We start from the raw sequence: 17,023 nt of genomic DNA on the forward strand, positions 1-17,023 counted from the left end.
AACAGTGGCCCTTAGAATTGGGGGTGATTTGGAGGGGGGGTTCTGGGTCTCCTTGGGTATTCCATTATCTTTATAGGTGATATCTTCTGTCCTAATGCGGTCTTTATCTGGTTGGCTGTTTTAACACCTACCTCTAAGGAGAGATCTCCTTAGTTGGATGGGGGGAGGTGGAGTAAGGGGAGAGGCAGGTGGAAGCTCCTTTGTTTTTTTAATGGAGTCCTGTTTAGTGTCTCCTTTGAAGCCTTGAGGTTTTTCTGCATCAGTTCAGCCACAGGGTACATTGCCATGGTGATACAGGACTTAGAAGTTTGACCACACTTACCCCACAATGCCACAGGGTGGGTGTTGGGCTGTGGAAAGCTGCAAGAACTGCGGTGGCTGGGGAAGGACTGGTGCAGAAACTGAGGAATTTTTTTTTAATGTTGTGTTTTTGTGTGTGTCGGTGAACTGTCTCTTACAAAAAAGAGGAGAAACGGTTTGTCCAATGGGAACATTCCCTTGGCCTATCAGCCTTGGGGGATTCCACATAAGTCCAAAACGTTAAGCCTTCCTGCAGATTAAAGAACGAGCAGGTGCTGCTTTACCAGGTTAGATAGGGAGTCTGCCAAAACCGATTGCAGGCTGTTTGCAGGCTGTCAGGATTTAGACAGGGGCTAGAGGGACCTTCAGCCAACCCCAGAGAGTAGCTCTGGCCAGGAGCCTTCAGTTGCCCCTTCAGCTTGACCTAAGCTTGAGATGGTGCTGACTGAAAACTCAGCAGGAAAAGATAGGTTGCTAGTCTCCTGAGTTGGGGGAGGTGACTTACCTTCCTGGACTGCAGTTTTGTTGATCATTGTTCGAGCACTACATTGTAGGGCTCTGGTGCCAGAGTGCTCTCCCCAGTAATCTCTGACCAGGCTGGCTAGTTGTGTGGGTACAGGTAAAGGGAAAAAGAACTCAGGCAGGGAGGGGGAACATTTTTTGCTACCCCAACTGCCTGTCTTTCTCCTTACCCCTACTGCCTGCCACTTTGGTTACCTGGGCTGGGCTGAACCAGCAGGGGACTGACTAGCCAGTGAAGAGTACAAGGGAGATTCTGGCAGTGATGATTTCTGGAGAGCAGATCTCATCTCCAAGTGGCAGAGTAACAGCTCTTATAACAGAAGCTCATAGACAATGGAATAATTCCTGCACGCCTTTCATTGTGCTAAAATAGTTTTGTGAATGAGTTAGTCTGACAGAAGGTACTTCCTATTGGTTTGTCCTGAGAGCTTGGGAAGACCTCCTCATATACTTATTTGTAGGTGTGGTCCTGCTTCTACCTCTGATCTGTCTTGAGCCTACATGACCTGTGCTGAAGGGGCTTGCAGCATTGCCCTACATGACTGGTCTGTCTCAAACCTCTGTAAAGGCGTCTTTGGGGGGACCTGTTATCCTGGGAAATTGGGAAGGCACCTGCAGTCCCCTTTAAGTGTCCTGGGGATTCAACCTATCTCCAGCAGGAATCAGGGTAGCTTTCACTGCCTGCCCCTCTAGTGAATTACATTGATGGATTTCCATATATTGAACCATCTCTGCATCCTTGGGATGAAATCTACTTAATCATGATGGATTATCATTTTGATGGTTGCTTGGATTTGGTTTGTAAGAATTTTATTGAGTATTTTTGCTTTGAATTCATAAGGGAAACTGCTCTGAAGTTCTCTTTCTTTCTTGGTTTTTTGTGTGGTTTAGGTATAAGCATTGTTGGTATCAAGTGTTGCCTTTAGCAGTAACACCATACAGTCCCAGAAGACATTTTGGCTCAAGTCTCACCTCCACCTGGGCATCTTTACCTCACAGTACAAATAAAAGCAGACTCTGTCCACCCTCATTCTCTTTTTTGTTCTTTCTCTGGCCCCTTCCCCTTGTATTCCCCTTGTATTCAATTAAATCTCACCACAAGGAACCGTGTTGGTATTGGTTTGGTGTGCTCTTTCTGGACAGTCACAGCCAATATTTAACAACAACAAGCATAATTGTGGTATCATAGAAGGAATTGGGTAGTGTTCCTTCTTTTTCTACTTTGTGGAATAGTTTGCACCATATTGGTATGACATCTTCTATGAAGGTCTGATAGAATTCTGCACTAAACACATCTGGTCCTGGGCTTTATTTGGTTGGGAGACTTTTAATAACCGCTTCTATTTCTTTAGTAGTTATGGGACTGTTTACATGCTTTGTGTGATCCTGACTTAACTTTGGTACCTGGTATCTGTCTAGAAAATTATCCATTCAATACAGGTTTTCCTGTATTGTTGAATATAAGCTTTTGTAGTAGGATCTGATTATTTTCTGAATTTCCTCAGATTCTCTTGCTATGTCTTACTTTTCATTTCTGATTGGTTAATTTGGATACCCTGTGCCCTCTGGTTAGCCAGGCTAAGGCTTTATTATCTATCTTGTTGATTTTCTCAAAAAACCAGCTCCCACTTTTGTGGATTCATTGTATATTCCTTTTTTGTTTCTTCTTGGTTGATCTCAGCCCTGAGTTTAATACAATTTCCTGCCTTCTACTCTTCTTGGGTGCATTTGCTTCTTTTAGTTCTAGAGGTTTTAGGTGTTCTGTCAAGGTGCTAATGTATGCTCTCTCCAATTTCTTTTTGAGCTGTGAGTTTTCCTCTTAGCACTGCTTTCATTGTGTTCCATAAGTTTGGGTACGTTGTACCTTTATTATCATTAAATCCTAAAAAGTCTTTATTTCTTTATTTCTTCCATGACCAAGTTATCATTGAGTAGAGTGTTATTCAGCTTCCATGTATATGTGAGCTTTCTGTCACTATTGTTGTTATTGAAAACAAGCCTTAGTCCATGGTAATCTGATAGGATGCATGCAATTATTTCAATCTTATATCTGTTGAGGTCTGTTTTGTGATCAATTATATGGTCAGTTCTGGAAAAGATACCATGAGGTTTTAAGAAGAAGGTATATTCTTTTGTTTTAGGATGAAATGTTCTATTAATATCTGTTAAGTCCATTTGGTTCATAACTTAGGTTAGTTTCTCTATGTCTCTGTTTAATTTCTGTTCCTATGAGCTGTGTCCATTGATGAAAGTAGGGTGTTGAAATGTCCCACTGTTATTGTGTGACATGCAATATATGCTTTGAGCTTTAGTAAGGTTTCTTTTATGAATGCAAGTGCTCTTGCATTTGGAGCATAGATATTCAGGACTGAGAGTTCATCTTGTTGGACATTTCTTTCGATGAATATGAAGTGTCCTTCCTTATACTTTCTGAAAACTTTTAGTTGAACGTTGATTTTTTTCCATATGAGAATGGCTACTCCAGATTTTTTCTTTGGACCATTTGCTCAGGAAATTATTTTCCAGCAATTTACTCTGAGGTAATGTCTGTCATTGTCACCTATGTGGGTTTCCAGTTTGCAGCAAATACTGAGTCCTCTTTAAGTATCCACTCTGTTTGTCCATGTCATTTTATTAGAGAAGTGAGTCCATTGATATTAAAAGATATTAAAGAATAGGATTTTGTTTCCTGTTATTAAAAAATATGTTAATTATTAAAATGTGTTAACAGAGGTTGTTAGAGGTGGAATTATATTTGTGTATTTCTCTTCCTTTGGTTTTGTTGCAAGAAGATTACTTTTGTGCTTTTTCTAGGGTTAGTTTTCCTCCTTGCGTTTGAGTTTTCGATCTATTATTCCTTGTAGGACATAAATACCTATCTTAAAGAAATACAGCACAACACAGGTAAGGAATAGTAGCCCTTGAAAAGGAAACACAGAAATCTCCTGAAGAACTACAGGAAAGCACAAACTAACAGGTAAAGGAATTGAACAAAGTTATCCAGGAATTTAAAATGGAAATAGAGACAATAAAGAAAGCACAAAGGGTGACAACCCTGGAGATGGAAAAAGAAGGAAGGAGATCAGGAGTCAGAAACACAAGTATTTTCAATCAGAAATCAAGAGATAGAGGAGAGAATCTCATCGGCAGAAGATAACAGAAAACACTGACACAACCATCAAAGATAATGTAAAACGCAAAAAGCTCCTAACCCAAAACATTGAGGAAATCCAAGACACAATGAAAAGATCAGCCCTAAGGATAGTAGGTATAGAAGAGAGCTAAGATTTCCAACATAAATGTCCAGTAAATATCTTCAACAAAATTATAGAAGGAAACTTCCCTAAAGAAAAGAAAGACATGCCCATAAACATACAAGAAGTTTCCCGAACTCCAAATAGATTGACCAGAAAAGAAATCTGTGCCATCACATAATAGTCAAAACACCAAATGCACAAAACAAAGAAAGAATATTAAAAGCAGTAAAGGAAAATATCAAGTAACAGATAAAGGCAGACCTATCAGAATTACACCAGACTTCTTACCAGAGACTATTAAAGCCAGAAGATCCTTGGCAGATGTCATACAGACCCTAAGAGAACACAAATCCAGGTTACTCTATCCAGCAAAACTGTCAATTAACAAAGATGGAGAAACCAATATACTCCATGACAAAACCAAATATAGAAAGAACCTATGCATTTATTATGTGTATCTAACTATGTGTCAGACAGACATCTATATACACATGTAAATAAATTACATATTTACTAAATTACTCAAAAACATTTTACAATATTCAAGTAGACATATGTACACACATGCCTACATATATACACATATACAAGTGTGGCTGGTATATACCCACGGGTTAGGTGTCTTTTTTGTACATCTGTCTTTATAAATGTGTGTGGTCTGTGTGTGTGTGTGTGTGTGTGTGTGTGTGTGTGTGTGTGTGTTTGTGTGTGTGTGTGTGTGGCATGTGTGTGATGTGTACATATTTATGTGTGAATGCACACCCTTTTGTGTGGAAACACATGTCAAAGTCAGAGGAAAAGGTCATGTGAAGGTTCTCACCCCTTACCTTGTCCTGGGTAGCCTCTATTGCTACTACCACTGAGTAGTCAAGGCTACCTTGATTAGAAGCATCCAAGACTTATCTTCTTTTCTCTTTCCACCTTACCATGTGACCTGTGGTATCCACATCAACCATGCCCATGCTTATTTCATATGGATTAGTATTTGATATGGTGGGTGTTTGTGGCAAGGTCCTTTCCTTAATGAATAAAGATTTCAGGGCACCAATCACTGGACATATACTTCCAGGTTAGACTTCCAGGTTGGAGGGAGAAAGAGAGGATGAGAAAAGGGACCTGTGGATTGTTGGATTGTAGGAGAACTTGGGGTAGGTGATATAATGAACTAGAGCCTCCCACTTAGATTTCCGATCAGTCAGGATCAGCCACTGAAGGATTTCATTTACTATGGCTTACTAATAAGGAATGTTAGTAGTTGTACTCAGTGACTGAATTACCTGTTGATTCTAAACTAAGTTTGTGTGGTGTTTGCCTTCATACAGCTTCTCAACTCATTTCCAGAGATAGGTACAGCCCCACTCCCACCCCCACCCCCAGCCAGCCGATAAATTTGGATGCTCAAATCTGAGGTTTGTCATGGTAGTAACTTTCTAAAGTGACTTAGCAATTTGGGTGAAGAGATTGCTGGAGATACAGGCCAGAAAGTCTGTCAAGATGAGAACAGGCCACCAGGGCCAAATGACCCATTGGTGCCATGTGACCTGCTGGTACATGGGTTAATATGGGATGGTGCCCTCTTCGGTATTTCACGTTGCAGGTGTGCAAATTCAGTTTGAACCAAAATGAGTACTTTGGTATTAAAGCCTAAGTTTTAACCAATAACAATATTCCAGCACTGACATTATATTTCATAGCATAAAGCATCCTATGGGATCTGTATGGTTCAGAATGAGTTCTCTGTATTTGATCTTTTCACAAGATTCAATCCAACTCCCAGCTCCTTTGGAGGTCACCAACTATACTATAGGCTGTTCTCCTATGGGACCCAACCTGGGCATAAAATGTAAAATGTTATCAGGTTGATTGAACTCCCATGAATCCATTTCCTTTCACTTTCTTCTTTGTTCAGCCACTGATGGCTTTTGGTTGTCTTTTAAGTAGCCATACACATACCACCTTTTACATTGTCTTTTACAGAGAGGCTCTATGGCTCACTTTTGGACAAACCACACCAGGCCAACAGGGCTCCACGTGGAGAGGTTTATTGGAATGGTAGAGACAAAGGCCAAAGTGTGAAGAGAGGTAGGAGAGAAAGAGAGGAGAAAAAGGGAAGAGAGGAGAGACAAGTGGAAGAGGGCAGAAAGGATCTGCCTTTTATGTGAAATGTGGTGTGACTGTAACATGAAATGTATGCTGGAAATGGATGACCGTTGCCTTGACAACAGATGCTCAGGTGACCAGATGACATCATTGCTGGAGGCAAAAGTAGTTCCTGATACCAACATTTGGAAATTTAGGTCACCAATTGGGACCCTCCTTTGTACCTGTAGCATACCTGTCAAAAAAAACTATCTAACCATGCAGGGATGGCACCTTGTGTTTGTACCTTAGCAGCTGCTGAACTCCTTATTCAAGAATAAGAAAAACTAACATTTGGGTTGCCTATAATGCTCTTCTCCTCTTATAACATGTCACAGCTCCTACCTTTCAAAGGTTTACAGAATCTACCTCCCTCCAAGGTTCTTTCTCTTCAGGTAGCACTAATAGAAGACTCCACACTAACCTTTCAATCACACCTGCCTTTCCAATCTTCTTTCTCCACCAAATACTAACCACTCCTTATCTCACCCCTGCACTAAAACCTTAGAGGAATTATTACCTCACCCTTCCCACATACAGGAGGGCAATTTGCCTCAGACCATCTATACCTGGTATACAAATGGAAGCTCCTTTCTACATGAAGGAGCCATAAGAGCCAGCTGCCCATTAGTGTCAGACACTGAGGCACAGGCCCTTCCTGCTCATACCACCAATCAACAGGCTGAAGTAGTAGTTCTTACCCATGCCTTTAAACTGGCACAGGGACAATCCCTCAACATCTACACAGATTCTAAATATGCTTTCCATATCATCCTGACCCATGCCACTAACTGGAAGGAGCATGGGGTACTTATGACTAAAGGAGGATCAGTAACTAATGCAAACCAAATTATGGCCATGCTAAAGGCCTCCCATCTCCACACAGCTATTGGGTTTGTCCACTGCCGATCCCACCTGACGAATGACTCTATTGTCTCCAAGGGAAACAACTGAGCTGAAGAGGCAGCCAGAGCTGAGGCCCTTAGGGGCCTGCACATGTCTCACCCTCCCCAGGACATTTTTTCACTGCAACCCACATCCCCACTCTCACTCCCTAACACTCATCAAACTCTGTCCTATCTTCACCACATCTTTCATCCTAACAGCAAGGCATTGTCTTATTTTGTTAAAACCCACCTGAAGCCTACTCCTAAGGACTTAAGTTTCTTAAAATCCATCACTGCCTCTTCCAAAGTCTGTAAAGTGTCAGACTTCAACCTCTGGTATTGTAGCACCCCTTTTTCTAACCATCAGGCCAGAGATTCCCTTCCTGGAACTGACTGGCAACTTGTCTTTACCCACATGCCAAAAATGCCAAGTACCTCCTAGTTTTGATTGACACATTCTCGGGGTGGGTGGAGGCATATCCCACAACTAACAAAATGGTTCAGACAGTTTCTGAGCTCCTCTTCCAACAGATCATCCCCAATTTGGTGTCTCAGCCTCCCTTCAGTGAGACAATGGTCCTGAATTTACTTCCCAAATTTCTCAAATTCTGTCTAAGGCCCTAGACATCACCTGGCATTTTCATATTCCACACCACCCTCAATCTTCAGGTAAGGTAGAAAGAACTAACTGCTCCCTAAAAACCACTCTTGTCAAACTGTCACAGGAACTTTGATTGGGCAAAACTCCTACCTCTGGCTCATTTTAGGCTACAAGCTCTCCCCAAGTGACCTCTCTTTGTCTCACCTTTCAAACTCATGTAAGGATGTCAGTACTAACTCCTGGTCTTTCAACTAATGTGCTCCCCTCCTAGACCATTCACTTACCCCATTACTTTGTCACCCCCTTTCTCTCCTATGGAACTTTACTGACCAACACTGACTAAGGCCACACGCTGTCTCTTGTCCACTACCTATCAACATTGAGACCAAGGTCTTCTGTCCCCTCCAGATCATCAGCTCTTAGCTGTCTCTCCTAAATGGTAGGGCCCTTCATGGACCCTGCTCTCTTAAGCTCCAGAAGATGTTGAGACCACCCACCTTGTCCCCAATCCCAGAAGAATGAGACTCCACTCTAGCATCTGCGCTCCACTCCACTGGATTAGACCTGGGCTTCTCATCTGATCGTTTCCATCCATTGAATCACTTACATCTAGAGATTCATGGTTCAAGGAATCCCAACTGATAACAAACAGACTTTCCCAATAGGATCAGGAAACCACTCTATGCTGGGAGCCAATCCAAATTGCTGTCATCCCTATATCTGCCATTCCTTCTGCATATTATGTTCTCTTTGTCTGCTTCCTCTTTGACCAGACAAAAGATGATTGCAAAAAATGGACAGACAAATATGGGGGCTGCCCATATAGGTTGTTCCAGAAACATATGTTAGGATCAAGGGCCAATCACTTCTCTCAGCAATGCAAGACCCTGTTCTTCTATATACAAGACCCATGGAATCCCAGGTAGAAAACAGGAGTTGTTGGTAAGCTCTAATGTAAAAACCAAGCAGGGTCTCCAGTGAGTACTATCCACATCCAGAGAAATTTTGTCCAATTTCCCAAACTCTAGATATTGGAAAAATAGGAGAAATAATCAAACACTCCTCCAAGGTCTTTACGTCCTTGACATCCTCCCTCACAAATAGTACTAACTTGTCATTTAGCCTTTTGATTCAGACCCTGACCTTGGTGTACCAACTCCTTATGGCACCCAACCTGGTCACTTTGAAGATTGTTGACTATGCAGTACCCCCTGAAACTAATTCACAATTGCCAATTACAGCCTCTCTAGTGATATTGCCCAATAACCTTGCCTCGGCTCTTATCAGCTGCCCTGACTCCGATGCTGCCATCACCCCATACTTTTTTATATCGCTCTTATTGGTGTGACAGTTTTATGACATCCAGGACATGTTCTGAAGGAAAACTCAGTTCCCTAGACTGCAATAGAACCACAATCATTGATACCCCATCTCTGCCGCAGTGCCCTGCAGTCCAAAACACGTCAATTCTCTGTGGCACTGATATATATATATATATATATATATATATGTATGTATATGTATATACTGATGATATATATATATATATCATCACCTACCTGCCAGTTGGTCAGGAGGAGTTTGCACACTGGTGTTCCTTCCCTGAACTAGGAGTAATACATGACAAAGAATCTCTACCAATTCCAGTTTTTGACATATACCTGTCCAGCATAAGAGGGCACTGCAGGTTGTGCCATTCCTGGTTGCTGCAGGAGTAGCTACAGGTGCTGGCACTGGAACAGCAGGGCCAATGACTTCCCTAGCCCTATACAAGAAGTTCTTATCCCAGCTTGACAATGGTTTCCAAGGAATGTATGAAACCATGCTCATCATCCAGAAAAAGATCGATTCTTTGGCAGCAGTTGTGCTTCAAAACTGACAGGGACTAGATGTCCTGACAGCTAAAGAAGGTGGTCTTTGTCTGCTTCTCCAGGAAGAATGCTGTTTCTATGTCAACGAATTTGGGGCAGTAAGAAATACATTCCATCAGCTGCAATCAGACATCCAGAAATGCAGGGAACAGCATGAGGCCTCCAATTCCTGGGTTTTTCAAAACCCTACATGGAAATAGGATACTGCCCTTCTTAATGCCTCTTCTCTCCATTTTCCTGGAGCTACTATTTCCTCCCTGCCTCATTAATCTTGTTTCCACATTCCTTCAAAGACAAATTCAAAATTTTCTAACCAAAAAGTCAAACAGTTCCTTTTACACAACTATCAAGTGGGCCTGGATGGTGAAAGTCAGCTACATCCCAAAACTGATAATGCTCCTAGACAGCAGGGAGCAGTTTAAGAGGTCTAAAGCCCCTATTTCCCTTTTAGCATCGGCTTCCCCTTTTTCCCTTTTTTCTTCTCTCTATGATAAGAAAAAGGGAGGCATGTTATCATCAGAAGTGGTTTACAGCTAGCCTCTGAATCCAGCAATGACATCATCCTTAGGTAACAAAGACCTGCTTGCTTCTGTTGCCACGGCAACTGCCACACTCTCAAGGCACATACCTCACTCACATTAAAAGTACACACACGCACACACACACATATTCACACACACACACATACACACACACAGATGAGTATTTACAAACAGATAAGTAAGATAGAGTACACTATACTTTGTATTATTTTATACTATCATGTGTGTTTATAACTATGCTCACATAAAGAAAAACTATTATAAGTAACTAAACATCATTTACAAGATGGTAAGAAGAAGTAATAAGTATCTATATAAGCAATGGAAATGGAGAAAAGTATACAATTACAGTGAGAAATTATCTCTTTTTAAATTGTTTTTAATGAGTTTTTAAATAACCATACCACTAGCTTTCAATTTAAGTCCCCAGGAATTAAATTCCTAAAGCCATAACTGACATGGATAAATCCTACCTCATAGTAACTAGTACTTTTTTTAAATAGGCAAAGACATATTTGTATCCATGAAAATACATTGTTTCAGGTAGCACAATTTAAAATTTCAATCTTCTCCTTCCTCTCCAGACTGTCAACAGCCTTATTTTCAAAGTTTTCCTATTTCCCATCCTTTCCTTTTCACTTCCTCAGTCAGGTTCTTCCAATGAAATGTAGGTCTTATACGCAGTATTCCTGCTTCGCATAATCTTCTGTGAATATGTAACAGATATACTCCTTTCCATGGTCCTTCCTCTTATGTTCATTAATGGACCTGGTGAAATTCAATAAAAGCACGCTAAGAAGTGAAATAAATGGTCTAGTGACTTGTTTTCATATAAATCAAAGATGTAATTACAAAATATTAATTTTAAATTAATAGGCTAAATAATAGTTTTGTGCTACAACAAATAAAAGCAGTTTTTCAAAAAACAAAACAAAACAAACAAACAAAAAGCAAAAGCAGGTTATGTTGCAAAACAAAGCAGGTGAGCCCTAAACTATGACATTTAAGAAGCAGATTTCGTTCTGAAAATATTTCCGCCTATAGTAATGGAACCAAGATCATACATGGTTCAGAACCAAGAAGTATACCTTTTGAGTGTGCACAGTATTGTAATCTGTATTAACAATAGGTCAATATTAATTCCTGAATCCTATTTGAGCCGATATAAAGGTAGGGGAAGAAAAGTATGAAAAGGGTGGCCACCACATTCTCAAAGTTGAAAAGGTAAGATATTCCAAAAACTGTTAGAAAACATTTACTGGGAGTCTAATCCTGATGCTGAAACCAAACAACCGGAAAAGAAAGTCATACACCAACATCTCTGATGACCATAGGTGCACAAGGCATTAATAAAATACGTGTAAACCAAATGCAGTAACACAAACAGATTTCCCATTAGGCTTAAGGCAACTTCATCCCAGAGATGGAGGAAAGCATCAATACATGAGAATTAACATAATCTACCACATAAGTACAAGTACCACCCTATTGCGTACATAAAAGACCTTTGATAAAATAAAGCCTCCATTTGTGAGGAAAGTCTTGCAGAGAATAGGGATACAAGGGATTTATCTCAACTTGAAAAAGGCAATATACTGCAAAAGTCATCCAAAAGAGAGAATAATTCAAAGTATTTGTGTTGGAATCAAGACCAAGACAAGGATGTTCTCTCGTCTCACTTCTCAATATACTTCTTACAGTGTTAGGTCAAGCAATTAAACAAGTCAAGGTAATGAGGCAAATACAAATGAGAAGAGAAGAAATCAATATATGTTTGTTTTCAGGTTTTAAGATTCTATACATAAAAACTAAATCATAAAAAAAGCTCCTAGGGCTGATAAATATTGATAAAAGTTGAAAAACACAAAGTTAAAACACAGGAATCAGTATCCTTTTTATATACAATAGACAAACACAGAAAGCAAGGGGACAATACTACTCTCAGTAAACTAAATCAAAACAAAACAATAAGAAAATACTTGAAATTAATATGACAAAGGAATGTGTGCCATGAAAACTGTAAAACACTAAAGAAATTCACTGAACATATTCCTGCTTAAGAAACAGCTACAGTGGGGGCTGGAGAGATGGCTCAGCGGTTAAGAGCACCCGACTGTTCTTCCAGAGGTCATTAGTTCAATTCCCAGCAACCACATGGTGGCTCACAACCATCTGTAAAGAGATCTGATGCCCTCTTCTGTTGTGTCTGAAGACAGCTACAGTGTACTTATATATAATAAATAAATAAATCTTAAAAAAAAAAGAAACAGCTACAGGTGTTTCTTGCCCTCTTGCTAAGAGCAGAAGAATAAATAATACTCTGTTAGTACTCAGTGGCTTCTGGGATTTTCCTACATTCACATCACCACAGAGAACTACAAACAACTAAGAAACCTCTTAAGTTATTGAGAAGCAAATCCCAAGCTTCATGCATTTTTCATGTAAATAAAATAAACCATTTAAGTATCAAGTTTAAAATGGAGATAGGATCTAGTATAGACCCCCCCCCAATTACCACAGTCCTGTGGGTGCGACTCAGTGTGACAGCTCCAAGGACTATGTGTCCTGAGAGCTATGTGTCCTGAGGACTTGATGCTGTTATGCTGTTATGGAGTTCTGCTCTGTTCACTTCCAGCATGTTCCTCATAATCTAAGGATTATGGGAAAACTCTAAGGGGCCTCAAATCACTCACTGGCCAACATCTCTGGCACTAACAATTGATTTCTTTCTTTCTTTTTTTTTTTTTTTGCATTTTTTTTTATTAACTTGAGTATTTCTTATATACATTTCAAGTGTTATTCCCTTTCCCGGTTTCCGGGCAAACATCCCCCTCCCCCCTCCCCTTCCTTATGGGTGTCCCCCTCCCAACCCTCCCCCCATTGCCGCCCTCCCCCCATAGTCTAGTTCACTGGGGGATCAGTCTTAGCAGGACCCAGGGCTTCCCCTTCCACTGGTGCTCTTACTAGGATATTCATTGCTACCTATGAGGTCAGAGTCCGGGGTCAGTCCATGTATAGTCTTTAGGTAGTGGCTTAGTCCCTGGAAGCTCTGGTTGCTTGACATTGTTGTACTTTTGGGGTCTCGAGCCCCTTAACAATTGATTTCTTATACACATTTTTGCCCTCAGCTTCCTGATCTGAGGATTTAAAGTAGATACGACTGATTTTTATATAAGTGGTTAGATCTGTGAGTCTTTTAAGGATACTTTTTAAGGATAAATAATGTAATAATTACTCCCGTCTTTGTCTAGAAGAAAACTAAAACAATTACATTGTATTTTAATGCTGCTTGAAAGATTTGGCTGGGACATATAAGTGATGGAACAAAGAATAAAGCACAAGGGTTAGGGCATCCATCAACTATGTGTATCTGTTAAGGCTTGTGTATGATGGGCTGGAACACTGTTCCTTCTACCATCAACTCTATGTGTGTGTGCGTGCGTGTGTGTGTGTGTGTGTGGCTGTGTGTGTGTGTGTGTGTGTGTGTGTGTGTGTGTTTTCTCTCTTCCCTGGTCTTTCTCACTGACCCCAAGGAGTTAAGAGTTCATAGGTTTTTCGCTGATCATAGAGAGTGCAAACCCCCCAGTAACTTAAGCTTTGCTCCCTCAGAAAACTGTCTGTTGAGTAACATCTCTAGTCGCTGGCTGCCTGTGGCAGCATCCCCATAGGTGTCTGGATCCACCCCCATCAATAGCTTTAAGCACTGACCCCAACGGCTGCCTGCCTCATTTTCCCACCACACAGATACCAACATTGGACATCAGCAATGGTAGAAAATCGTTTACTTTTAATTTAGAAGGAAATCGAGTTTCAGCTTAATTTTCTGTGCGTTTTCTTGAATGTATGTGACTGTGTCCGTGAAGAGACAGACTGCCCAGAAGGGCAGTTATGAACAGTTGTGAGGCGAGTTTTTCTTATTTGTAAAGACTGACAAATAAGGCCCCGCCAATGCCATTCAAATAAAAAAAGAAAAAGAAAAAGAAAAATGTAGCTTTCAATTTCTTACCATTTTATACCTGAAGGAAGATAAACGTGACAATGCCTATATTATTATTATTATTATTATTATTATTATTATTATTATTATTATTATTTTGGTTTTCACTGGAGGATCACTAGGGACTATTCTGTTATTTAAAATTCTTTACATGGTAGTATAGATGAAAGACTCAGACTAAAATATTTCCTTTTGTAATATATATTTCATATGTGGAAATTGTAGAACTGACTTGTGAGGATTAATCTTTCTAAAAATATAAAAAAAATCAACTATCCATTAGGAAATAGAACTCACTTAGCTTCTCCATACCTGCCTTCATAACCACAAGAAGCAATTTCATCTGTTGAAATAAATAGAACCACTTCAATTTCTTTGCGTAGAATCGGGATTCTTACTCACTGATGAATCTGATATTAGGTCTGCATTAAAATAAGATTTAATCATTATGTTAAAATATGTTTTCCTTAAATTTTATTAAGGAAATATGGTTTCTATTCTTTTTAGGTGCAAATATTTATGTTCCAAACACCTGCATGAATGGCCATTATGTCTATACTTAGTACAAAAACTAATAAAATTGTTTTTTAATTCTTCAGCAGTGTTCAGACAAAAACGCGTCACAATAAACTCATGGTATCATGTTTTAATAAATGAAAACCATTCTGTTTCCTTGTAACACAGTCCCTGGGGTAGGCAAGGGTGAAAGTGGTAAGGAGGATGAAGTCCACCTCCTTGCTTAGGAGAACTATGCCACTCACTGTAATAGGAAAAACAGAAAAGAAGTTTCTTGGAATAGTTACTTTTTCTTTCCTAAAAGAGCTTTCTATAGAACTTAAAACTAATATGTTAAAGAAATTTCAAGTTTCTGCCAGCCATTTGATTAAACAAAAACTTATTAATCATTTTTAGAAAGTTTGGTTTCCTGTTTCCCATATCCGGAAACTAAGTCAGTGTAGCTTGATGATCTCATCTATACACTACATCCATCCATACATGCACGCTTGCGCGAACACACGCACACCACATACACACACACACACACACACACACACACAAATATATGCACATTATATAAATAGATTTATATACTATAATGACACTTTATCTTAAACATTAAAGTTTTTCTTTTACACACAGGTAAAAACAGTCTAACAGCATTATTTTCTACTTGTCATGAAACAAGTGCGCCTTCAACTAAAAAACCTGAGCTCATTTTAGTCAGTAGTAACTGCTTTGCAGAATGTAATTCCAGTTTCGATAGAAAACAGCTTACCAGCATTTGTAATATCCAAATCAAATTTGCAATCTCATCCAGATGTATAAATGTGCCCGGCACCTGAACCATAAAGAAGTCCATTAATAATGGATAAGTATATTAAAGAAATTGGTCATTTTCTCTGGATAATACTATTAGGTTAAGCATGATATGTGCTTTTATAGAACTTTTTCTGCTACAAACAACACTGTTAGTAAAGCAAGAGTCAAACTTATCACTTTAGCTAATTTCAAACATGGCTATTCTGTTGTACACTTCAGTAGCACATAGTTAAAAATACTACTCAGTGCCTCTTTTTCAAACATATTGAAACACCTCAATGCTCTATGAAAAACAACAAAGTTATTGCACCACCAGAAATACACAGTTCAATATCTAACTTCATTTCAGTACACCATGAGACTTAATCTCTGGGTCAAGGGCACCAATTTTAAAAGGAATTAAACACTCTAACTAGTCCAAGTAAAAGACACACAATCCAGGTACTTTATTTACAAGTCATAAGCCTAATTGGGCAGGTTTACAGCTATACTAACCTATTTCCATGCCATAATGTCCCTTGTTACTTGCTGTCTTTCCAGGCCACATGCTCAGGGTCCGTCTCCTCACATGGTGGCTTCCTCCTCCCTTGGTCTCCTCTCTTGTTCCCCCATCTCCTCCCTCTTGAGACCCTCCACTCCATCCTCAATCCCACCTTTCTTCTTCTATTGCCTAATCACAGACTCTATCCATTTTTGATGAGTTAAACTAAGAAGCAAAGTTTACAAAGCATCACTTGGGGTACCTGAGGATCTGCTCCTCAGGGCTTCCAGATCTTGGGAGCCAGTATGAAGGGAGCTTTAAATACAAGCAGCACCAGGCCAACCCCACCAATAACTTTTCCTTATCTGACCAATAACCATCAACATCTTTACCTAATACACAGCCCATACAGATATTTTCAGATCCTAGCACCCATAGCTATGGCTTCTGGTAAAATGTAAGTACGTGTCACATTCTTACAAACTCAAGACAAACTGAGCAGATTATCCAGTGTTTCCACAACAGTCCACTATTTAATCTGCAAGAATTTAAGGGTCATCAATAACAAACCAACAGAAAATGCCACTAAACAAAGACAACAGCCATGATATATTATATTCCAAAGTACAACCATGAATTAAGCTTTAAAAGGAAGTTACTTAACCTTTATATTTTAAGGACTTTTAAAATCAGAGTCCAACTTGGAAATTATGCAAAGTTCATCTTTGACCACTGAGTGTGGGCCATGCACCCCGACTGCCCTGGCCGGAGAGGCAACACCATAGTGTTCCTCTTCACTGGGCTAGCTGACCTGTTCCACAGTGCAGCAGAGTGCATGGGTCCCTCCACAAGCCGAGTGATCTACATGGAAATACAAGGATACACGGTCCTCACTGGAGGGCAAACTAGAGAATCACATGGAGAAAGGATGTGGAGGAATAGTTGGAGAAATCAGAGACCGGGACACAAGATAGTGAAAGAGAAATCGCTGAGAGTCAGTCTGTGACTAATAGAATTTAAATTGTTGCTCCTGTAGAATGAAAAGTAAAGTTGCTAACAGGGTAGAAAACATCTGCATCCTCAGAATCCAGGAAGGGTTTGTAAAA

This window comes from Rattus norvegicus, chromosome 9 (genome assembly GCF_021556685.1).
Source record: "Rattus norvegicus strain SHRSP/BbbUtx chromosome 9, alternate assembly SHRSP_T2T, whole genome shotgun sequence".
Classification (NCBI taxonomy): Eukaryota; Metazoa; Chordata; class Mammalia; order Rodentia; family Muridae; genus Rattus; species Rattus norvegicus.